Genomic DNA, 26150 nt, shown 5'->3' on the forward strand with positions numbered 1-26150 from the left:
TATTGCGGTGAACCAATCACTCAAACTTCCTCCCTTCAGTGTTCTTTACTGTGGGAGCCATGCTCCTGGGATTATCATCTAAACAGAAAATAAACCAACACCGTATAAATAACACACAGACTCCCAATATCTCTCAACGTGGAACTCTCTGGTAAGGAATCGGGAATGCAGGAATGCCCCAACCCTACCACATTTTCCAGGCACCCCTCTGCGCAGTTGTCAAGGAGAATGAATGCACAAGGACCCATGACGAGACTCATAAGGGCCTAGGTCATCCTGAGCTGGTGTGGTGCTCTGAACTCTTAGTGAGGTGAATGGAGGGCTTCTGCAACCCTTTACATGCCATTGCATTTTAATCCCAGATGTTACCATCAAACCACAGAAGGTAGACGCAAAAGAGCAGAGGGGGAGCACAAGAAAGCGCATCTAGAAGGGCTTTTCCTAAGGAATGGAAAAGAGGGAGGAGAAAGGCTCACACTCAGGTGGGTAACCTTCCATCAGATGGTGCGCCCTTCAGTGACCAGCCTGGACACCGAGTGGGGCCAGGCCTAAGACGAGGCAAGCAGGGCCCCATCCGCCCAGAATTGAAGGAGGCACAAACCCTCAGATTCCCACAGGTGCAGGGTCAGCACCTGACAGTGAGCACCTCTGGAAATGTTGCACTGGCTAAGCCTTCCTTGCCTCACCCTAGTCCTGATACTCAGGGTCCTGAAGCCAAACCCATGAGACCGGTAAGTTCTCTTCTTATGGAGGATCTAGGTAAGAGAAGATGGGTGGGAACCTTTATCTCCCCACAGGGCTAAAGATGGATCTTCTCGTTGCCTCTCGTTCACCATCCCTCTAGACTTTCAGCCCTTCACAAAATTTAATGCATGTGTGGATTACCTGGGGATCTTATTTAACCATATTTTGATTCAGCAGTTTGGGGATAGGGCCTAAGATTCTGAATTTCTGACAAGTTCCCAGGTGATGTTTATTTGTGTCAGTCAGGCTTACCACTCTCTGAACAGCAAGGCTTAGAAATGATGGTTCTCAAGCCCAAGCGATAACTCAGGCTAATAAATTCAGTTGCACAACCAAATCGGCCTGAAGCCAGAACAGAACAACTGCGGGAAGTGGGGCATCTGTGCAAGGCACCTGGAAACAGGAACTCGGGAGCCTGAAGCAATAATAAGAACATATGCCCATGGATATTTGCAGAAATGTGATGAGCCATAAGGTGCTTGAGGCCAGGTCTGATTCAAGTGAGGAAGGCAGGTTTGTTCAGACTGTTTCCTTTCTCACCTGCTCTCTTCCAGGTCCAACCACCCTATCCTCAAGAAGGATCTAGTTGTCTCACACTAAGACTCAAATGGCCAGTTGAACCCGTTAGGCACCTTTGCACACACAGCTCTGTATACCCCTGACAATTTATGTGTGCAGATAAGAATATATCTATATAGGATAGTATGTCTACATATAGATATACACACTGGAATTTATACAGCCAGTGAAAGTCTTTGGGCCTTGAGTAAGAAATTTAAAGTTTTAAAAACAATCTCATATTGACAAAAAATGATTGAGTGCCTACTATGGAAAAAAGATCATGTGAAATGTGATAAACTGTGCCTGATAGTATATTTTCCCACTCCAGACCCATTCATCTTTATATCCCCAGTTTCCAATAAACTGTTTCACATATAGCAGATAGTTTAACATATGAATACATTATTAACATACAGTTAATATATAGTTTATGCAGATAAACATGGTGTTTAACATGAGAATACATTATTGAAAAAACAACAGAGAAATAAATGGAAATACCGTAGTACCAGGTACCAGGTGCTCTACTTTGGAGCAGTATTTTAGCCAGGATTGGAGGGAGGAAAGATGAGGTAAAATCCCTAAGAGTGAGAGTTGGGAAGAACTGACCAAGGAATAATTTTCTAATACAAGTGCTTGGACATGTAAGGTAAAACTCTAGTCCTCCCGGTGAAGTAAAATTCAGACAGGAAGTGGGAAAGAAGCCCAGTTATTCTGGCTGGGGTTAAAGGAAGGCTTCAGTGCACCCAACATTCCACTATTTAAGGTTGACACAGGGCACACCAGGAACTGGCCATAGGCAGGAAAACCATTCCTGACCTCATGTGTAACCAGGCTGAGGTTCCATGGAGACGGCCTGACCTAGTCAAGATGGCCTCTGGAACTGTTTATTTTCTTCCTTATCACTATCTAGCTTCCTATATATTTCACTTCCCCCATCTACTAGAACATGAACTCCATGAGGACAGGGACTTTTGTCTGTGTCACCCACTCTTAGATACTGAGCATCAAGAACGGTGCCTGTAACAGAAAAGGTACTTGATAAATATTTTCTGCGTGAATGCATAATGGATGAGAGAATTAATGTAATAACAAATTAATGCAAAAGTGAAGTAGATGGACAGGGGCTTCAGTAGAGGATTTCAGTACCTAACTTGGAATCAGGAAATGACTGATGTAGAATGCCATGATATGGTCATGGCCTTGGAAGAGAACACAAACTAATTGAGGAAACACGGTGGAAATATAGGAAGGGTTAAAATAATGATACAAAGATTAAATAGCAGAAAATGATAAACATTTACAGCATCTCAAATCTGGTGGTTTACTTGGCGAATGAAGGTAGAAAATGAAAGGACGGAGTTGTGTGGAGTGGCCCACAACAGAATTTTGAGAGGTGAGATTTGATGTGGTTTTGAACATTTTTCGTGGGTCTTTGGCATCTTTTCCAAAGAGTCAAACTCATGAAGATCAAAGCCACAAAAGTCCACTCTCTGACAACGCTATCTATTTCAGCTTACAGCTTGCACGTAAATGCCATGTAAAAGGCTGTCTTCAAAGTCATATGACTGGACCAGTTTAGCTGAATCCCGAGGTTCACGGACTATTTACATAGAAAACTGTTTCAAGGAACAAGGGAGCTCAACATAGAAATAGTGTCATCAGCACTCCCTGAGCCCAGTTCTCCTTACTTTGGGCCATGTAGACTTCCAAAATAACCTGGAGAGTTTCTCAGCTTTACTCCATGGGGATAACTTGGAGTAAGTGGGCCTCCAATGTCTTTGTGCCAAATTTGTGAAGGAGAGAAGATGATTAGTTTTTGTAGGCAGCAGTTGTTTGGTTGGTCGAAATCCTAGTCCATCACCTAAGAGGTAGTGAAAATAGCCCATGCTCAGCGCAGAGATGGGGCCACCTGGCCCATCCAAATTCACTGTTGCAATTTGCCCTTGACTCTTACAATGTCTGCCAGCATGGGAGATGCCGAGTAGGGGAAGGGAGTATCATTAATATTCCTTTCCTCAGAAGACATCGGCATACAGATAGATACACAGGCATTGTCAGTTCCTCTTTAAGAACAACAAGATGCTCTTAAAATAATTTCTAAGTTGCTTCTTAGTAAAGCCATTATGTCCAAGATAATCTGTCAAATGCTCAAAAGGATATTAAAGTCAAGCTTATCTATAGAAGAGAACCACTGTGCATAGCTTTCAAGTCGTGCATAACTAATGGCTACATCATCAAGATAGTGCCCTCTTCCAGGGACCAGAGAGAGAAAGCTTCCTTTTTGTAGTCAAAGGAATTGGTCATGAAGACTCAGTATACCCAGAAATAATACAGAGCTATGTTACTGTCCTTGCTACTTCTCCTATATGGAAGGAGTGAAAGATAACTTACCAGGCGGTAATGCTGATAGAAATAATTTCATTAGCGGGCTACAGAAAAGCAGCTATATTAATTCCTTAATTGGAAATACTCATTGCTGGAAAGTTTGAGTGAATTTTCATATTACGTTCATTTGAAATTCCATTGTAGTGTTCAATCTCGTAGAGGTAAAAGAGCCAAAGTTGGCTATAGAATGCAGAAATGAGCAGTGTGAGTTAGGCTGTGACTAGTCATTAATAAGGGATAGTGAGGAAGGTACCAGCTTTTACCTTCAATTTTAATTTCTCTAAAAGCATTTATACATGTAGACCTGTGGGGTTTCCTGTACATATGCAGCAATTTATGCCCACTCAGAGATACAAACTTTATAATTATTAAAACTAAAATTAACTATACACATTCAGTTATGCCACTAAAGTTTGCACTGTGAATTGTAAATGATAGTAAGTGAAAGGTATATTAACTTTTCCAAATAACTTTGAATGAATAAATGCATGAATCAACTATTATTAGATGGTGATCACGAGTGAGGCCGTTATTGCCACCTGGTGGCAGCATACCCTAATTGAAGCATTGGTTTTTGAGTGAAATCGAGAAATCTAAATATCTAAAGTGACCGAAATCATATCACATGAGTTGATATCACACCAATGAAGTACCAAACCGTCAGAAGCCCCTGTAATTTAAGTACAATGTTTGTGTTTTTATTTTCTATCTCAAGTGAAGAGGACAGACTAACTCCTTGGTCTTTGGTACAAGGCTGGTTTCCCTTAGGCCCTAAGAGTGTTCATTTAATGAGCCACAAATCCATTTTACCCAGAAGGTGTCCCCAGGCCTATGTTGTCACCATATTGACTAAAAAGGTTTAATTATGTCATTTTTATGGTGTGGTAGAAATAACATTGGCTATAGATCTAATCCAACAGTGGATTCTAGAAATAAGTAGCACTCTTTACCCCTCAAAAAATCTGCAGTTCAGTGGATACATGCACATACTTATTTACAACAGATTATTTTATTAAGCGAATCCCAATGGCCTGGCCACAGTTCAGACAAATGACATCCTTCACTCTGGAGATGGAAATAAACATCGATATTTTTGTTAGAGCTTCCCAGGGGTTTCAATGTGCAGCCAATGTTGAGAACCACCGAACTGGAGTAAAGAGAAGGTTGAAAAATGGGCCAAGGAAAGATGATGTTCATGCTTGAAATTAGAAAAATCTGTGGCAAAGCCAAATATAAAATTCAAGTGTGAATGAAAACCACGCGGCCACAAAACAAATGCCTCTACCTCCAAAATTCTTCAGAAACTCTGAAGAATAATAGAAAGGAAGCCTGTCTTAATTGACAACTCTCTGCGCAGGCACTTTTTGCATGTGTTTCATTTAATCTTCACCCACAAGGTAGACTTTTTTTAATTTTTTTTTTCAACGTTTTTTATTTATTTTTGGGACAGAGAGAGACAGAACATGAACGGGGGAGGGGCAGAGAGAGAGGGAGACACAGAATCGGAAACAGGCTCCAGGCTCCGAGCCATCAGCCCAGAGCCTGATGCGGGGCTCGAACTCGTGACCTGGCTGAAGTCGGACGCTTAACCGACTGCACCACCCAGGCGCCCCAACCCACAAGGTAGACTTTATTATCCCTGTGTCCCTTACAGTTTCGGAAACTGAGGCAAATGTAGATTAGCACAAGGTCATAGAATTTGTAAATAGCATGGCATGGATTTAAACTTCAGTCTGACTCCAGATCTCATGGGTATTTCCATGACATCTTGCCGAGTTCAAATTGTTTGACAAGGAGACTAGCCATCAGACTTCCAAGGTTCTCCTTTGATACGTTGACAATTTCTTCTTGAGCCTGACAAACCACTAGGACTGAGGCTTTAACAAGTTTGGAGAGAGACTCAGCTCCGTGATTCATATGACTTTCCTCTGTCTCATCTCCCTGTTTATCAGCCAACCTAGCCAAAGGAACACTATAGTTCAAATGCAAAGAAAGCAGTGGCTTCCAGCTGATCAGAAGATGAATCAAAGGCAGATTTTCAATGGGAATTTGGTAGAAAGAATGCCTTTTTTCAACCATAAATAGAGTGCCCCAGTGGTTTCAATCTGGTAAGGTGTGGTGTCTGATCAACTGTCTCCTCTATTTTTGGACTGTATAGAACCCTCTGGACTTGCCCAGACTCCTGGGCTATTTCACTTTATCCTACTGTGCATCCTGATGATCCAGTCAGTCAAACAGTAAAACAAGACATCCTGAGCGTCTACTGGGGACGCTCTCTATAGACCCCTGGCACGATGGGTTTGTGGTCTGGTAGAAGAAAAACGCTATGCACGTGTGCAAATCTAACCATGTCACTTCCCTGCTTAAAATCCATCTAATGGCCTTCCTTTGTGTTCAAGAAACCTGTCTTTGACAGGTCCTGAAAGAGTCTGCTTGATTTGAACCTTGTCCATTTCTCCGAAATCTTCTGTTACCCTCTTCCTCTCAGTCTCCTAAGAATGCATTCTTCCCTCAGCCAAACTTTGCCTAAACCTGTCACTCTCTGCTAATTCAGTCCCAGTCCCTAAACCAAACGTGGGTTATTAGTAATTTATTGCCATATAACAAACCACCCCCAAACTCAGTGTGTTAACGTCCCCGCCCTTTAACAGGCTAGTGATTCTGTGATAGGCAATTTGTGCTGGGATCCTCTGGTATCTGCTATAGCTGCTTTTGCAGCGGCAGGTATCTGGCCTCTGGACCAGGCTGAATGATCTAAGGCAGTGTTGTTCACGGCTGGAGCAAGGGGTTAGCTGGTTGGGGTCAGAGAACTCAGCAAGGGCAGCTCTTTCCAGGGGCCTCTCATCACCCGGTAGGCTAGATGGGACTTCAGTTGGTGTTCAGAAGGTTGTGCTTCAAGGGAGCAAGAGGAGAAGTGTCCACTTCAGCGTGCAACTGGTTACTTAAGTCAGAGGCTAGCCCAGATCCTGTGGGTAGGGAAACCAATTCCACCTCTTGATGGGGGCAGCTGATGGTTTTTTATCTACACCACCTGACTGACTAATGCTCCCGCTTCCTTAGATGGCAGTTCTCATTCTCCTACAGGAAAGCATTACTCTGAAGCACTGGATGGTATTAGATCCCCTGTTACAGGCTGTCAAATCACCTGCCCCTTGTTCTTGCAGTATTTATTAGTTTACGAGCAAATACTTATTTGTGTGACCGTTCCATTAAATCTGGCTTCCCTCCTCAACTATGACCTCGATGAAGTCAGGGACAGGGTCTGTGCCTTCAGTATGTACCACAAAGCCAGGCCCAGAGTCTCCATCCAGTAAGCAAGCACTTGCTGACCGAACACAGCACAGGAAAGTCAATTGGCAGTAAAACAGCTTAGGAGGTAAATGGCCACTTGGGAGTCGTCGAGGGAATTCATCAGGTTGTGTGACCGCTTCGCCTTGGGTTTTCACATCAGCGAGCGTTCACATCATGGGTGCCAATGAATGCCCTCAAAAGCAATAGGAGATCACCGATTGAATTTTTACTGAGAAATAAACAGGCATTTCATCTTCACGTATTTTTAGTGCATGAAAAGTCACGGGTAAACAGGGAATTATTAGCTCCTATATTGATTCATTAACATTAGCATATTTTAAAATACTGCCCTAACTCATCATGTGCCATTTATATATAAATAAGGAAGGGTGGATGGTAGAGAAAGACAGAAGTCTTAGGCCAACCACAGAGTCTTTGTAACCCTCAGGTGTCTTTTTTTTTTTTTTCAGCAGGTGGGGAGAATTTCCCAGGGCTAATCTATCATGTCAAAAATACCCATGATTTGTCAGTTAAGCCCCTGATATTTTTAGTGCTGGAAAATCTGTCAGAATGACCAAAAAGGCTCACATTTACAGAGTGTAAGAAACAAAACCACGTGGGTAGACTGAAATGAAACAGTCATTAGTAGTAAGTTTGAGGTTGGTTGCTCTTTAAAAAAAGAAACAAACCTGTTTCTTCTGTTTTTCCAGTGCTGTCAGTCTTCAGGGGCCCCTTTGTACTCTCTGAGAATCAGAAATGTGCCAACCCATTTCTGGTTTCTTGCCATTGTGTTTAAAATACGGATTTTACATATTTAGGGTATTCACCTGGGTAACCTCTTCAGTGAAATTGAGCTAAGTTAAAAATAGTGTACTTTCAGAAACTCGGTGCTCTGTGGGTTACGAATGATTGCCCATCACGCTGTTCCCACCAGGGCAGATGACATCTTTGGTAAATCCCGAAACATGAGACACTATTTTTTCTCATCTCGTATTATTCTCTTTTTAATTTCCTCTATCTCAAAATATATCCAAAAGGACTTCCCCATAAACACTGTGACAGAAAGAAGTTTCAAAAAGCATGAGAGAGTTGTTTGTTTTTTTTTTTTTAGTTTTTTATTTAAATTCCGGTTAGTTAACATACAGTGTAAAAGAGTATGAGAGAGCTATATCAAAGAGAACTAGTTTGCACTAAAGATTTAATAGATCTCTGGGCAATAGGCTTTCAAAATTTTAGCATTATGTGGATCGGATATGTAGTAGTTTAAGCTCGACTGTGGTAGCAAACAGATCCAGATTTGCAAGGGCTTGGCACAATAACATTTTTTTTGTCATATCAGTATGTAACACTCCAGCTAGGTGGCAAATGAAGAGCATGTTGAAGGTTTGCGGGTGGAGTGGCTCTGTTCCACACTCTCTCAGGAATCCAGGCTGATAGCGATTCCGCCATCTTGAATATGTGGTTTCAGTAGTCATCTGGGGCTGCCACCACAGGCCGCCAGAAGAGGACAGGGAATAAAAAAGGATGCATGGTGATGGCTCGTATCATATTCATTCACATTCTGTTGGCCAGAGCTCAGTCTCATAGCCACAGTAAACTGCAGGAGAAGCTGGGTGAGGCCACGTCTGTAAATGAAGAAGAAAACAGGAAGATGGTAAACAGTACCTGAAACAAAATATTGGCACACGAAAAATTCAAAGCTCTTACTAAGAGAACGCTGTTCTTCAATATTATCTCCCGTTGCTTCTCAAAGTGTCCTTGATCTCACCTACTAGACCAGCTCTCACACTGTCCTCTAAAATACAGTATTTTTCCAGTCTTCTTGTCTCTAGCTTTACCATCTCTTCGGTCTGTGCTGTATATCGTGGTCAGGGCCCCTCTTCTAACCCATAAATACAATTGTCTTTGTATTTTTCTTCTTCAATAGCTCCTAGTTATTCCATGGATGAGGCGATACGGCCATGCTCTACAGGCTCCTTCACAATCCAGCCCTTAGACTGTATGGTGTAGAGGTTGGGAACACAGACCCTGCAACCAGATTGCCTGGGGGTAGCTTCTGAGCCACTCACTGGCTGTGAAACTTTGAGCCAGGCTTAACATCTCTGAGTTTCTTTCCTTATCTCTAAAATGGGGATAATACTCACATCTAACTCATTGCGTCTTTGTGAAGTTCATCGATTTCCTATATGCAAAGTACTTGGCATACCCCATGCTTGCCTGAATGGTCATTGTTCTGTGACCTCACCTTCCATGATTTTATCCCACGAACGTTCCAGTTCAGGTGTACACAGCACCGGGGAAAGCAGTGTCCTCACAGAGATAGCAATCACTAATACAGTGCTTCCTATGTTCCAAGAGATGTGAGATAATAAACTTCCATTGTTTTAAGCTAACGTCTGAGGTTATTTGTCCCAAAGCAATAGACAAGGTTGTGAAAGGTCAGGTCTAATTTATTTACCCTCTTGGTATCTAAGTTTCTTACAGCCCCTGAGTCTTCATTTATAGAGGGAATACCCATTTTGCCAAACTGTTGTGAGAATCGTATTAAATTATCACCTTAGACTCAACCGCATATTAGAAAGGATATGAAAGTGTTTAACTCAATGCCCGGTACTTAGAAAGTATTTAGTTAACATTTCCATCTTCCTTCTGGAATAAATCACTGCAGGCTTCTCGTTACTACCAGCTTGGGTTTCTAGCACTCAAGATGGATTCTTTAATAGATTCTACGCATAAGTATCAGCCCCTATATAGGTCTCTATCTGAAGACTTAGGAGAAAAAAATATTTTCTAGACTGATGCTAAACATTCTTGAACAGCTCTGAGAGGAAGCTGTCTCCAGTCCTCAGTGTCTCACCCCAGGATTTTTCAATGTCCCATTTCAAACCACTACAGTAAATGTAGTGCAAATGTAGAAGGACTTGGTAGTTGTTGGTGACAAAAGAAATGCAACAAAATTTGCAAACTCAGGAAATATGCAAATTTGAAACAAAGAGGGACTTCACCCTGTCGTGAAATGCCTCAGGGCAGCGATTTACTAAAGAGCATGTGCCGAAGGCCCAGCCCCACATGCCACTGGGACTTCTGTGGACCAGGCTTTCACAGTTGTGAGAAACTGGATGCTGGTCGACCTTTAATTTTCTGTACTTACAGCCTAAATAATCAACATTGCAAAGGCTCAGCGGGTTCACAATTATCAGTGAAACAGTGAATCTCTTGGGGTTTTGCTGATGTGTCCTTACTCAGAGCATGTGAATAGAGTGGGCAAGAGGAAAATGAAACATGCAAAGGGGGCAGTGCCTCTCCTTCCCGGAAGGCAGTCCATTTAGGGAAAGAAGCTTTAATGCTGGCAAGGAATCTAGAGGGTTCTCCTGTTCTTTGTGTTCTTTGCCAGTGTCTTCTCTCAAGCTCATATCAGAAGTATGCTTCCAAGGGAAAGCCACAACAATGGTAATAATAATAATAGGTAAAATTTATGAAGTACGTATGTGTCAGAAGTCAACACAACTCTCAGAGAACAGTATGCATATGTGCGCGCACACACACATAGCCATTATCTATATTTTACAGAAGAGCATACAAAGGCACAGGGATGTTGGTAACTTGACCACAGTTACACAGCAAACACATGGTATGGTATCTTCAAGAGTCTAACCCAGGCATTCAGGTTCTCAGGCCTGCCTTGCTGATGTTAGCCAAAATTATTATTAATGATGAATTATCAAAAAGGAAAAACACCCTAAATACTTCATACCCTTTACGGTTCACTGTGTTTTTCCACATGTCATGTCTCATTCTCTGGTGGATCCTAATCATTCCCATTTCACAGCTGAAGAAGCCCAGTCAACAAGAGCCAAAGTGTCCTCATCACTCAGTGAGTGTTGGAACCAGGAACCCCATATTTGCCATGCAAGCTTTACCACAAACATCTTCTGATAGTGAGAGAGTTGCTTTACTTCTCGAAACCTCTTTGAACCAATTTCCTATAAAATGGGAATAATAAGAGTTTCAACCTCATGCACATACTGGAGCACCAAATGGGATTAGACGTATAAAATGGCTAGCAGAACTCATGGCACGCGGAGGGTGTGTGATAAATGTGTGTTACTGTCGTCAGTAAAACCCATCTCCATTATTAGCAGACTTGATTTTTTTTATACATTGTTGGGAAAAAAAAAATAGTGGATAATCCCTCAACAGAGTTTCATCCTTTCAAATATATACCCCCTACTCTTAAAACTACTTAGAAGAAGTTCTTCTAAGTTAGACTTTGAACAAAGAAAAGTTCTGCTCTGGCAGGAAGCTGGTGAAGTAAAAAGAGGAAATTTTACTTTATAAGCACTTTTTCTTTCTCCGGGAGGTGGACACTAAATGATTTGTGTGTGCATTTGTCTATGCAGCTCTCAAAATTAAAATTCCTTTGAGGGAACCATTGAAAACCAATCATTCAAAAAGCTTAAAAAAATGACATCTTGAAGAGCTCCTTGGTGCTAATCCATCAAGGTTAGCAATGATTCAACTGTGATTCTTTATTCAGATTCATCTCTCCCACAATATTCAATGCCATCAAGCTTTGCAGCATCGTATCCCAATGAATGGAGATACTAAGAAGAAAGTAAGGTGGGCAAGTCGGAGGAGAACACTCAGATGAGCCCACCCTAGCTCCTCTTGAAGGAGAAAAAGAAAAAGAAAAAAAAAGAAAACTCTCTGGAAAGAGTGATCACTTAACCTTGACAATTTCTTCACTTAATAGTGTACTGATAGGATCACTTATCTCAAACAGCTGAAAACTGGATGAAGTTTACAATCAGCCTTTCTAAATTACTTGGAAACCATTTTCAGCAATATTCCTCATGTAGCCCTTGGACTAACCCTGCAGTTGGAGGAGTATCACGTTCCCATTTCAAAGAGGAGAGGACTGAGTCACAGAGAGGTTATTTACTCCAGATCAAGTCAGTAAGACCAAGAATCAGGAATGATAGTGTCTTCTCCAAATCTCCTGTTCTTCACATTATTGTTCATATCTAGAGAATGCTCAAGATTAATAACAGCTCAATAATAATAGATAAATGTCCTTCTATAAAGTCTAAGGCTTAAAAGTTATTTATTACTTATAGAATACATTAAATGCCAATCATTTCACAATATTTATTGAGCACATTAGGCCAGGGGTATATATGAAATATAAGGCCCTGTGTCTGTTCATTGGGATGAAAATAGAGTCTAGTTGGAGAGATAAATATAAGCCAGATAACAAACAAAATAATAGTGTGTGGAAATCAGTCATTACTTTAGACCATCTTTTACTAAGCTGTAAGGCATCTTATTAGTTCTTCCAGGTGTTCGTAATAGGTCTGCCTTTAAACCTGAAACAAAATTGAGTGTGGTTCGTGGTGGGGGGACATGCTATGGAAACACAGCATACATCTCTCATTAGAGATTCACTGAGTACCGTAGCCCATCCCAAGTTCCTGAAGTCATACAAAAAACTAAAAACGTGGTTACCTTTATCAAGCCAGCATCTCTTAAACTTTTCATCATGAAACAGGTTTACTCAAAAAAAAATCTCATTAAGGAAATAGTGTTGTAGAGCACAGTCAGTGATTCTCAAACTTGAGAACACATGAAAGTCATGTGGAAAAGTTGTGAAAATACAAGTTCCTTGGCTCTACCCCCAGGAATTCTGATTCAGGAGCTCTGGAGTGCAGCCTCAGAACTGGCATTTTGTACAAGCTCCCAGCTGATCCGATACTACAGGTTTGAGCACCAAATTTGACAAGCATCTCTACATAACAGTTTCGAAATGTTTTTGTAGAATGCTAGACCCTTACTGTTGACTGAATTGTGCCCCCATCACCAAAATTCATATGTTGAAGCCCTAACCCTCAATGTGATTACATTTGGAGGTAGAGGTTTGGGGAGGTAATTAAGGTTACATGAAGTCAGTTATAAGATGGAGTCCTTATCCAATAGGATTAGCAGCCTTATTTTTTTTTAGAGAGAGAGGGAGAACACAAGCATGGGAGAAGGGGAGAGAGAGAGAGAGAGAGAGAGAGAGAGAGAGAGAGAGAGAGAGAAAGAGAGAGAGAGAGGAATCCCAAGCAGGCTCCTCGATAAGTGTGGAGCTTAATGCAGGGCTCGATCCAATGACCCTGGGATCATGACCTGAGCCAAAATCAGGAGTCAGATGCTCGAATGACCCACCCAGGTGCCCTTCGTTGGTGGCCTTAATAGAAGAGAAAGAGACTTCCCCTGACCCCTGCGTCTGTGCTCATGTACCAAGGAAAGGCTTTGTGAGCATAGAGTGAGAAGGTATCCAACTTCAAGCTAGGAAGGAAGCCTTCACCAGAACCAGACAATGCTGACACTTTAGAGTGTCAGACTCCCAGCCTCGAACAAACTGTGAGAAACATGTATAAGCCACCCAGTCAATGGGATTTTGTTACGACAGCCCATGCCAACTAAGACAACTCTGAGGCCCCTGATTTTTTTTTATAGTATTCACAAATACATATAAATAGTCTCACACACAGAGTTGCATCCCTTTAACTAATATGCCAGAAAAAATACCTGATCTAAGCAGGAAAGAAAGAATGAAGAGCGTATTTTTAGAAGTCCATAATTCAAACTCTATGTCTACAGCAATTAAGATATGTAACTTTGAGCATGGATAGGAGGGCATTTCAAATTGAGGGGAAATTGTGTACAAAGTTGAATGAGAAATGTCATAGGGTATGCAGGGAAGAGCTATTTTGCTTGGCCGGAGATGAGAAGATGGAAGTTGTATGTAAGGAAGGACGTTCTTAGTTGAAAACAACAGGACACTAGGAACAAACTAGTTGAAGTAGTAAAGGGAATGTATTGGCTCACATCACTGATCTAGAGACATAGCAGATTTCCAGTTAGACTTGGTCCAGTAGTTCTAGCCCTTCTGGAATGGAAGCCATGGGTAGCCAGAGTTTTCTATTTCAACTGCTATCCTCCTGATACCTGGTAAACTGCCTGTGTTAGGGTAGGCATTCAATAAATTCACGTTGGGCGAAACAAATGTTCTCAAAGGCCTGATTTCTTTCAGTGTCACTCCTGGCTCACAGTTTCTACTTCTTTCTTAATCTGACTTGCCTCAAAGGCAAATGGCTGCTGTTAGCTTTCATATCCTAAATACTTCCTTTTTTCATACCTGTGAGAGACAATCTGGTTCTTCTCCAAACCGATTGTCTTCTTCTTCCCAGGTACACAAGTAGTCTACATTTCCCAGCCTGTGTAAAACCAGGTATGGCTATGCAACAGTTCTAGACGATGGGATGTGAGCCACAGTGATATTCACCGCTTGCAGACTTTGCCCGTACAGGCTCCCAGACACAAGCCCTGCACTCTTTCCCAGACTCCTGCTTGATGTCAGTGAAGGCTATCTATTGAAGTTGGCAGGGCCATCATGTTGAAGCCCTTATATATTTTTGTTTTTGGTGTTGCATTTATTGTACTTGCTATTACAGCAGCCTACCTTACCTAACAAAAAAGCAAATAGAAGTAGAGAAGAATAGGGGTGCCTGGGTGGCTCAGTCGGTTAAGTGTCCAGCTTCGGCTCAGGTCATGATCTCACCATCCATGAGTTCGAGCCCCGCGTCGGGCTCTGTGCTGACAGCTCAGAGCCTGGAGCCTGCTTCAGATTCTGTGTCTCCCTCTCTCTCTGTCCCTCCCCCATTCGCACACTGTCTCTCTCTCTCTCTCTCTCTCTCTCTCTCAAAAATAAATAAACATTTAAAAACAAGAATTTTAAAAAGAAATAGAGAAGAGTAAAGCATTTTGCTTGATGTTTCTCATCAGAAACACTGATATTCACTCTTTCTAAACCGACTTAGTTTACGTGACCATCCCTGAAATAGGCACTAAGTGAAGGGAAGGGAATATGCTGATTGACTAAGCCAAGATCACATGGTCCAAACTTGGAACTGAGTTTTGGTGTCAGTTTCCATAGAACCACGTGGACACCCAACTGGAAGTCAGGCTCTGTTGACAAGGAGGAAATATCTTTCAGAAAAGCAATGACAAATACCCATCATAAGTCAACAAGCTCCAGGTTAGGAAAGACTTTCCATTAAGGAATTTGGATGTTGTTTGGTAGCCAGTTGGAGGCCACTGAAATATTTTAAGCAAAGGAGAGACATTGTCAGATTTTTTTTCAATTATAAAAATGCTTTAGTATAGAGAAAATTATAGAGAATAATATAAGAGTCATACACTCACTACCCTATTTAATCAAATGTCGTACTTTGCCAAGATTGATTATTTAAATTAAGAAAACATTATAGATATGGTTTAAACATACTATGTGCTCTGCTTCTAACACATCACCCTCTTAACAGTAACCACTTTATGACTTTGATAGTTGTCATTCTCATGCATGATTTAATACTAGTGCTGATTTCTATATATACATAAATGATTATAGAATTGTTTTTGTGTTTCTCAATTTCATATAAATGGTATCAAATGATTAAAATTTTTTTACAACTTGATTTTTTTAACTCAATCTTTTTCCGAGATTGGCAATGAAGATGTTTCTTCAGATCATTCATTTTGACTGTAATATTATTTTTCATTGTATGAATATGCCATGGTTTATTTATATGCTTTCCTACAGATGAACCTTTATGTTTCTTCCATATTTTTGCCCCTAAACAACACTGTTCTAAACATTCTTATGTGCTTCTCATTGTGTATATATGTGGAGTATCTCTAACATATTCTGGGGTATATTGCTGGGTGAAAGGTTATGCAAGGCTTTAATTTCCCTAGATGTTATACCAGCTTGGTTGGTGTAAGAGTTCCTGTGGCCCTTCCTTCACCAGATTCACATTTACACAGGGGTGTATGACCTATGGGTCAGACTGACTGATTAGAAGAAAATCATTGCCAAAGCCGATGTGAGAGATACTGAGGGTCTGAGGTACATAGACATCATAGAGATAAGACGAAAGAGGAAAAAAGTTAACATGTTTAGGAATACAACTCATGGGAGTCGGCAATGGATTATGGATACATGTGAAAGGAGATGGAACCAAGAATGACTCTTCAGTTTCTAGATTGAATACAAGGAGGAAACTTATGTATAGTTAGGCTGATGATGAATTCCCTTAGAACATGTTGCCTTTGGAGGCATGGGAGGAAACCAGAAAGCATCATCCATCAGACACTTGGACATTTAGGTTTGGGGACTGAGAACAGATCAACTCAGAAAACAAGACGTGGAATTGCCAAACTAAGTGAAATTCAAAGAGTTGGGCTGGAGAAAGTATGTAGACTCAGGAGATAAGTGTAGTGAGAAGATACCCTTGGGAAACATTAATATTTAAAGGGGAATGAAGGAAGAAAGGACTGTGGAGGGGAAAGACTAAAGGAAGAGCCAATGTGTGTGATATCACGACAGCTAGAGGAATAGAGTTTTAAGGAATAAGTGGTCAACCACATTAAATGCAGCAAAGAAACCAAGAAGGTAAAACTGGAAATTAAACAGTATTGCAGTGAGGCCATTGAACCCATATGAAGGACAGTTGCAGCAGAGTAGCACAGGTGAAAGGAAAGAATGAACCCAGAAAATTGGACTTCAGAGTCCATGTATTTAACCACTATGTTATAGTCTTTCTATCCTTAGGGGAAAAAAAGTTCATCTCACACCACCAAAGTTAGACTCATCAAGGGGTGCCTGGGTGGCTCAGTTGGTTAAGTGTCTGATTTTGGCTCGGGTCGTGATCTCGCAGTGTGTGAGCTCAAGACCTGCACTGGGATCTGCTCTCAGTGTGGAGCCTGCTTCAGATCCTCTGTCTCCCACTCTCTCTCTGCCCCCCACTCCCCCCACCACTCATGCTCTCTCTCACTCTGTCTCTCTCTCAAAAATAAATAAACAGTAAAAAAAAGTTAGATTAATCAAATCCTTCTGTGCCATGTGGTCACTGTTTTCATCCTTATAGCCTTACTTGGGAAACTGAAGAAAAAGGGTTAGGAGAGCCTACAACATAACAGAAAATGTTCTATTTCTCCTTCACCTTTGCTCTCTTTTTTGATTTTCTCCATTGTTGGTAGAATGAACGCTTAGAAAATCATGGGTTAAACATGTGCCTGGAAATGAAGCCCCATGATTATGAATTGCAAATCCTTGTAATAGAAAGACAATTGGTGCTGACATGTGAGTACCATGGCTTGGGACTGGGAAGGCAGGTGACCTAAGCTCACTAAACCTGATCACAGACAACATAGGAATGATCATAGCATCCCTTCTCTATCATGGGGTTGCCCTGAAGATCCAGGGAGAGCCCACTGTATTAAAATCTTTACCACTGCTCCTGGCACGTTACAGGGCTCACTATGTGGCAGGTCTAGGTGTCCCTGCCTATCAGTGTTGCTGGAGGAGGACCAACGGCAGCCTTCAGATCCCTGGATGTGGACCGGGAAGAGCTGGGATGAAGCTGGCAAGGATGAAGATCTGGCAAAGACATCCTCCACTTGATACAGACTTAACTTTCAGTCAATTCTCTTAGGAGCTAAGAAGTGAAAGTTGAACTTAACTATCAAGGAACATACCAGTTGTTAACTGGGCCCCCAGGAGGAAGTCAGCAAGCTCTACCACATCTAACAACGCCTACTGCTGACAGCCCTTCCCCCAGGTCAGGCAGCTCTACCCCTAGCTCTTCTGTGCCCCAACTGGGGGAAGATGAATGGGCACCAAGAAGAAACTATTTCACTTCCTTCCCAGAGTTGAGAAGGGAATGAAGGAATCAGCTTGTATTGGGCATCTACTCTGTGCTGGCTGATTTACAGAAGTTGTGCACTATTATCCCCACTATACAGATGAGAACACTGAAGCTCAAAGACTTGTTCAAGACACACATCTGGCTATTAGGGACCCAGGATTCAAAGTCATGTCAGCCTGATACCCAAGTCCCCATTCTTCTATAACGACATCGATCTCTGAATAGTCTAGGTTGAAAATCATGGGTCCCACGTGAAAGGAGACTGGCTTTTGGAACTTACCTTCTTAGCAAGCCTTCCATCATCACATGCTTTGCCTTTATCTTCTGTGCAACCTCAGCACTTATTGTTGGGCCCTTCTCTAGGAGTTTGCAATCCAGGAGGAGAAATGAACCCAGGAGGAAATAATTTCAAAGTCACATAGTAAATGCAAAGCCAGAGGAATGCAGTGGGGACCGAAGAACTGAGGACTGTGAACACCTAAGCCAACAGGGGAATTTGCAGAAACCTCTCAAGGAAACTCCTCAGAGTCCTAAAGTGTACATGCAAATGGAAGCAAAAGAAGGGGGACAGGGGAGAAAACTCCAGAGAGAAGTTAACAGCACAGATAAAGGTAAAGAGGCATAAAACAGTCTGGACATTTGAGTTTTTGGGAAGCTGAACTAATAGGTCAGTTTACAGGAGGTCCTGTACAGGCTAAATTCCAGGGGTTTCTGTAAGATACAGGCAGGAAAACTTGCATGGGATATTTTAAGAATATTTAAAAACTCTGGTAAACATTTCATTAAGCACTCCTCTCTTAGTGGCAGAACCCATGTCATATCAAGCCTAATAAAATGTACTCACATCACACATTGACACATTTCTTTAACAAGTATTTGTTGAGCACCTATTGTGTGCTAGGCACTCTCTTAGTCCTCTGGCATCCCAACGTTTACAAAAATTACAAACACACTGCTCTACTTGGAATCACCTTCTAGTGTGAGCAGACAATAAAGAAAACAAGTGAATTATATATTCTCAGAAGATGTTTCATGGGAGGAAGTCAGAAGTGCTAAAGGAGGGATTATAATACTAATAGAATGTCCATAGAAATCTCACCGGGAAGGTCATGTTTGAGCAAACACTTGAAGGAGGTGAGGAAGTTGGCCAAGCTAAACTGGGGGAGGAACATTCCAGGAAGGGATCCAACCAGTGCAAAGACTCTGAGGCACACATGTGCTTGGCATGTCTGGAGGCCAGTATGGCTGGGGAACACTGACCAAGGGAAAAGGTGAAAGGAAATGAGGTCAGGGGAACAGTAAGAAACAAGAGGTTCTTCTGTAAGTGGGGATTTGGTTTTTCACTAAGAAGGAACAGAAGCCACCAGGTGTGGTGGGGGGAGGGGACTGGATGTTTTGAACAGAGGACGATATAATCTAACTCAGGCTTAAATGGGATTATTTCAGGGCAAAAGTGGGAGCAGGAAGGCCAGTGAAGACACCGTTAAACAATCGTGACAAGAGTGCAGGCTTGGACCCAGGAGCAAGCAGCTTAGGTGAAGTGGCCAGGCTCTAGGTGTGAGAAAAAGTGGGCAGAATAAAATGGTATCAGGGAGGAGCCAAGACTGGCCTGAGAAACTGGAAAGAAGATACTGGAGTTCTGTTTGCAGCTTCATTTTCCTTTAAAAATATTTGAAAGAATTGTACTTTGAGTTTGATTCATATTTTTTTTTCTATATGTTCTTGTGATCTAAGCTATATTTTAATGTCAACAAAATTGGGTTGCATTGAATTAACCGTGATATTACATATGATAGAAATTCTATTACATCTATTAATTTTTAATGCTTCATTTTTATTTTCAATTTTTGGAGCAGTATATTTATTTTGGGGGTCTCAGGCCACTAAAAAGCTACTAGTCCTAATCACTGTTCTTTTATGGGTGATGAGTAAAACACCCCTGCTTGCACTCTTACAGTTAGAAGTCGAGAGCAGAAAGCGTAATAAAAATAAATGTATGCATTTTTAATTAATAGGGTTTGGGTTCTAAATCTCATGTAAATTATTTCACTTAATTCTCATAACAACCCTATGAGATGCATACTATTAGTGCCTCTGTTTTAAAGATGAGGAAATTAGGGGAGCCTGGGTGGCTCAGTCTGTTGAACGTCCAACTTCAGCTCAAGTCATGATCTAGTGGCTCATGAGTTTGAGCCCTGTGTTGGTCTCTGTGCTGATAGCTCTGAGCCTGGAGCCTGCTTCAGATTTTGTGTCTTCCTCTCTCTCTGCCCCTCCCCTGCTCATGCTCTGTCTCTCTCTCCTTCTCAAAATAAATAAACATTAAATTTAAAAAATTTTAAAGATGAGGAAATTGGAGAATAAGAGAGGTTGAGTAACCTTGCCCAAGGTCACAAAGCTATGTGTTCACTAAGCTGGGATTTGAGTCCAGGAAACTGAATTACCAGGGTCATTGGGTTCTCTTAACAAGCCCAGTGGTTTATAGTCAGGAGTGGTACAATCTCAGGAAGCATTTAAAAAATGGAGAGTGAGGCTCTCAGCCCATTCCAACGACTGGAACACCACTGTATCTGGGAGGAACAAGGAAGATAAATATTGTCCAGCCAGTAGAACCTTTATGCCATGAGGAAATGTCCTTCCTGAAAGGCCAATAGTGGCCCCCCCCAACTTTAAAAACACCAAGGCTAAGCCATTTCTTCACTTGCATTACCCATTTCTACCTTATGGGTCAAATGTTTGGCATTGGTGAGTTTTGCAAACCCTCTCATGTCTCCCTCTGCTCTCTGTATTTGCAGTCATCACTGCCCTGAGCTGGCTGTAAGAGTCAAATCTCGTCACATTGGTTTGGGGTGTGGGCAAACTCTTTCAGCTGTCCTGAAATTCTAGTTATTAAATATTACTCAATGTAAGCAGAGCACTGGTTGGGACTTGATGGTGTTTTCATTTCAATTTCTCTCACAACAATACATATTCTCCATGTAAAACTAATCAATGTCACATATTTGGGAAAATTATGAATGAACATAGGGCATTAAGTCAAAGAAAATGAGGTAAAAATACGTAGAGTGGCCTGAAAACTTGCTTTGAGATAGGCAATCTCATAGACTGAAAAGTTAAGGTCATACAACTAGTAAAGGACAGAGTCTGGATCTAGTGTCAGATGTGAGTCCACAGCCCATGGTTTGACACTACATCAGGTTTCTTCTCAGTACTGGGATTCAGAATCCAGGACTGGATTCTTTTTTTTTTTAAGAAAAAATGTTTAGATGTTTATTTACTTTTGAGAGAGAGAGAGAGAGAGAGAGAGAGAGCGCAGAGGAGAGGCAGACGCAGAATCCGAAGCAGGCTCCAGGCTCTGAGCTGTCAGCACAGAGCCCAGTGCAGGGCTCGAACTCACGGACCGTGAGATCATGACCTGGGCTGAAGTCGGACGCTTAACTGACTGAGCCGCCCCGGCACTCCAGAAGAGCTGGATCCTAATCGTAATTCTGCTGTTATCTGGCTGAATGACACTGATTGGGTCATGTAACTTCTCTTGAGTCTCAATATCTACATCTATAAATAGAGAAAGCTAGAACACTAAAGCCCCTCCTGTCTCTTCCATTCACTGCTTGTGTAGGCTTTTGCTCCATAAATGGTTTATTCTGCTTTAGGAAAACAAACTTTATCCTTATGTTGTGGTCAGACCTATTGCTCTTAACTGCTGTAACTGCTTCTCTTTGTCGATGACTTTGTACTAAGCCAGACATGATGGGTACGTAAGCCTTTGGCATTTTAGCTAGGTCTGGCACAAAGAATCCACTAATAGGTCCACTAGGCATCTGAGACCACCGGGCTATGTGTCATACCATAACAATTGCAGTTAGGTAGGGATGCAAGTTGGCTTTCATGATTTGGGACCAGAATTTGTGAGAGAGCAGGATCTTGAGAGTCAAGCAGGCATGGGTTCATTTCCCAACTCGGCCACAGTCTCCTGGGTGTGTAATCACAACCAAACCTGAATTTAAATGTCACTTTCTCAAAGAGGTTTCCCAGAGTCTCACAAGGTAGCTTAGTCCAGAACACTGTTTTGGCCCCATGATCAACCTCATCATATTTAATAGTATACAGTGGGCATTTAATAAGTACTTTGAAAATGAATGCTGAATCAACGTCTGTTGAGTAAAAAGTCATCTGACCTTCCTCAGTCTCAGCTTTGCTCCTATGAAATAGGCCGAAAACAAAAACAGAGTTCTTATGAAAAAAAAGTCAAAATGCTTCACCCACAGCAACAGTAAACACGGTTACAATGTTAGATCATATAATTATAGTCTGAAATAAGCTAGTTTGAAAAGCAAATCTCAGAGTCAAGTGAGGCTTTTTCTAGTTTATTGAACCTAGAGTTAGAGGGGAAAAAAAGGAAGCTAAAATTTACTGAATGTCTATGATGAGCCAGGCACTGTGTGTAATAGGGTGATGCACGTGTAATACTTGTCTACAAGTATGAAAGTGTGAATTTCCAGAGGAGGGAAACAGGGTCCTGAGAAAAGCAAGGTTTGCTCTAAATTTTCACACACTGCAGTGGGCCTCCTTGCCTTCTTCTTTTACGTTGGAACTTTTGAGGCCACTACTGTTAGGAGGAAAAAGTGTGTGATGCTTATCTATGTTCAGAACTAGAAAATGCCCTCTTCCGCTCCCTAGGTTGGCCCTGTTGTTGTTCAGGTGCTGCCTGTGAGCAGACACCCACAGAAGACGGAAAAGATGAATCCGCAGATTGCTACACACACATGCTCATCGAGGTGAGTGGCAAACACTACAGGGTTGGTTCTACCAATAAGTTACCACCCCATTTCAGGATGACCACGCCTTTCTCAAAAGTGACAGGGGCAAGGGTGAGGGGAACATCACCCAAGGGAATACTAAGAGGACAGCTGTGTTCTGTGGGTTATGTCCAGCATAAAACTCAGAGTATCCAGATTGTTGCCCAAGATCTATGCTTGCTAGGAGCCTCTGAAAGCCTGTTTTCTCACCTGCAAAATGGGTCACTGAACATCCACATGTTTGCATATTCGTATTTGCATTCACTGAATATGCCTACAGCAAACATGTGCTATTGATATCAGAGACTGTGCAAGACACTTGAATACACAGATCTGATCACTACAAATTCCTGCACTGAAGGAGTCACCATCTAGTGAAGGAGAAAAGTATGAAAACAAATAACGAATTTAGCAAAAGTTCAAAAATTCTTACTGAGATATAGGAGGAACGTTATGTGATCCCAGAGGAAAAAGAGAACATCTCATTCTGTGCAGGGTAGGAGAAGTTTTAACTAATGTGAAGATAGTTGAATGAGTCTTAAAATATGTGTTAGAATGTGTCATATGAGTAGGTAGAGAAGCATGTTCAAGGCAGAGAGTGTCCTAAGACAGTGAGTCATGAAATGGCACGATGCCTAGCCTAGACCAGCTACGTTAAGTATTTGTCTTATGAATGAATAAATGTATGAATGAATGAATGAATGAATGAATGAACATTTGGAGAAGCATAAAAAATTAATTGTTCCTGTATGGATTGTGTAAGATTTAGAGAAGATAGCAGGGGCGCCGGGGTGGCTCAGTCGGTTAAGCGTCCGTCTTTGGCCCAGGTCATGATCTCACAGATTATGAGTTCAAGCCCCGCGTCGGGCTCTGTGCTGACAGCTCAGAGCCTGGAGCCTGCTTCAGATTCTGTGTCTCCCTCTCTCTCTGCCCCTCCATGGCTCACACTCTGTTTCTCTCTCTCAAAACTAAATAAATATTTAAAAAGTTAAAAAAAAAATAGAAAAGATAGCAGAGTAGAGATAGAAACTATGGGAAAATTTGGGATAACCTTAAATATCCAAATGAGTCGTTTTGACATAACTGTGTTTTTCTAATCTAATTTTGTCTAGCAATTGACTCAAGCTCTTGTTTAAATCTCATAGTACTCTTCATACCTTTGAATATCCCCCATATTTGAATCACGAATGATGGTTTAGTTGGGGAAATTGAAGACAACTTGATACGACTATAACTAATCAAGCAGCAATGTCATAGTAAAGGGCTACAATTTTTAATTACATGTTTATCTATTAGTCATTCATTTACTACTTATTAAGTATACATTTGTCAATAACTCATTTATTAATTTAACAAATCTGTGTTAAGCACTTACTTCCCAGGCATTGGTCTAGGACCTGGGCTTATAGTGGTGAACAAAACAATCATGCTTTCTGCATTTATGGAGCTTATAGCCAGTAGGTGGAGAGATGATATGCAGATAAGTGTTCAAATCAGTATATCAAATAGAGGTAAATACAATGAAAGAAAAGAACAATGTGCTAGAGAAACTAATGAAAGTGGCTGACCGAATCTAAATTAATTGATGATGTAATATGGTAAACATTATCTCCTCCTGTAGCAGACATTGCTTATTGCCTATCTATTGGACAATTCCCCTTTTTCATTGCTAATAGCATCCCTGTTTGTTCTGAGATGACAGTATGCACAGCTCTAGTGGAATCACTATGGCTGATCTGTGTTTTCCATGGTAAACCCCTCTTCTTTTCCAGCTACTCATTTTCCAAACTCTCTTATAGCTAAGGTTGACCTGTGATAGAGTTCCTGCCACTGATACGTAGAAAAGGTCTTCAGGGGAGCCTCTAAGAGAGATTTTATATCTTAGCAAAAGAGATCAATACTAGAGAAAACCTGCCCTTCCACTTTTTTCTTTGTTGACATTTTGGAGGGGAAGTTGTCATGTTTAGAACTGCGGCAGCCATAGTGGTCTTAAGATAATCAAAAACCAATAGTCTGAGGATGAGTAGAAAACCTTTGGTCCTCAATAATGTTTTTTTTTTTCCTTTGCACTAAGCTTAAAATCAAATGCCTCCAGATACCCAACTGTATTGGAAAATTAGACATATTTTTAAACCTAAGAATGTAGCTTTTTTATTATTGACAGCTGAAAGCCACAAAATTATAGGCTAAAAAAGATGGGTTGTGTCTATTTTTCAAAGAGATTTCCCAGTGTCTTCCAAAGTGCCTGGCACATAAGATCCACTTAATAAACACCTGTTCAGGGGTGCCTGGGTGACTCAGTCGGTTAAGTGGCCAACTCTTGATTTCAGCTCAGGTCATGATCTCACAGTTTGTGAGATTGAGCCCTACATTGATCTCTGTACTAACAGCATGGAGCCTGCTTGGGATTCTCTCTCTCCTTCTATCTCTGCCCTTTCTCTGCTCATGTGCATGCACATACGCTCTCTCTCTCTCTCTCTCTCTCTCTCTAAAAGAAATAAATATTTAAAAAAATAAATAAATAAATAAATACCTGTTTAATGAGTGAATAAGGCATGGAAGGAATTAATGAAAATTGCATGGGTATTAGAAGAGTATAGAAAAATCAATTTTGAGATAGTCTAACCTCCATCTATCGCTCCTTCCCAAGGTTAGATCAAGGAGTCACATAGGGCACTGGACACAACCCTACTAGAATAATAACTCAGTCCTGAGTGATAGAGGTTTGTTAATACAAACACAAGATCTGTCCCACCAAAACTGCTCCAGAGGCAGTATTCTTTCTCTTGGGCCAATTATAGGGTCAGAGAAATTGGGTTTTGTCTCTTCAACCTCTATGTTTCACACTATATTTTCCTCACCTTCAAACTACAGATATCATATGTCTCTCCCTATTAATACTTATGGCTAATATTATACAAGTCTTGGGTAGAGCAATAAGGTAAGAAAAAGAAATAAAAGGCATAGAGATTAAAAAAGAAGAAGAAAAACTGTCTTATTCTGACATGGTATGATTGTGTAGAAAGGAAATCCAAAAAGAATGTACAAACTATCAGAGCTAATAATGGAATTTAGCAAAGTCATTGGCCACAGAGTTTATATTCAAAAATTAATTGTAATTCTTTGCACTGAGAAAATTGGAGACAACGTTATAAACAGTAACATTTACAACAGCAGAAAATATCAAATTATTAGGACTAACTGAAATCAAAGTTTCCAAGACCTCTACACTGAAAATTGGAAACCATTGCTGAGAGAAATTAAAAAAAGACTTGAATATGTGAGGAGATTTACTGTGTTTATGGTTTAGAAGATTCAGTATGTCTAAGATATAAATCTTGTCCAAACTTATCTACAGATTCAACCCTATCCCAATTAAAATCTCTGAAACTTTTTAAAATTTTTTGTTGTTGGACATAAAGCAATTCTAAAGTTTCCATAGAATTGCAAAGAACCTAGAATCGCCAAAGAAATTTTGCAGAGGAAGGAAATTGGAAGACTTACACTGTCAGATTTTGAGACCTTCCTCAAAGCTACAATTATTAACACCATGTATACTGATATGAGTAGACAGACTAATCAAACAGAAAAGAGTCCACACAAGCATAGTCACTGATGT

General features: G+C 41.1%; 2 long non-coding RNA genes across 2 annotated transcripts in view; one reads left to right on the forward strand and one right to left on the reverse strand.

The window, feature by feature from the left end:
- Nucleotides 1–26150, forward strand: part of LOC128775331 (uncharacterized) — a 249120-nt gene that overhangs the window by 208315 nt on the left and 14655 nt on the right. The gene's annotated exons all lie outside the window — the stretch shown is intronic.
- Nucleotides 8168–26150, reverse strand: part of LOC109273265 (uncharacterized) — a 33086-nt gene continuing 15103 nt past the window's right edge. The window contains exon 2 of the long non-coding RNA XR_002082954.2: nucleotides 8168–8609. This is a non-coding gene — a long non-coding RNA (uncharacterized LOC109273265). The remainder of the gene's footprint in view (nucleotides 8610–26150) is intronic.

Source organism: Panthera pardus, unplaced genomic scaffold (genome assembly GCF_024362965.1).
Source record: "Panthera pardus isolate Hobbes unplaced genomic scaffold, ASM2436296v1 HiC_scaffold_7, whole genome shotgun sequence".
Classification (NCBI taxonomy): domain Eukaryota; kingdom Metazoa; phylum Chordata; class Mammalia; order Carnivora; family Felidae; genus Panthera; species Panthera pardus.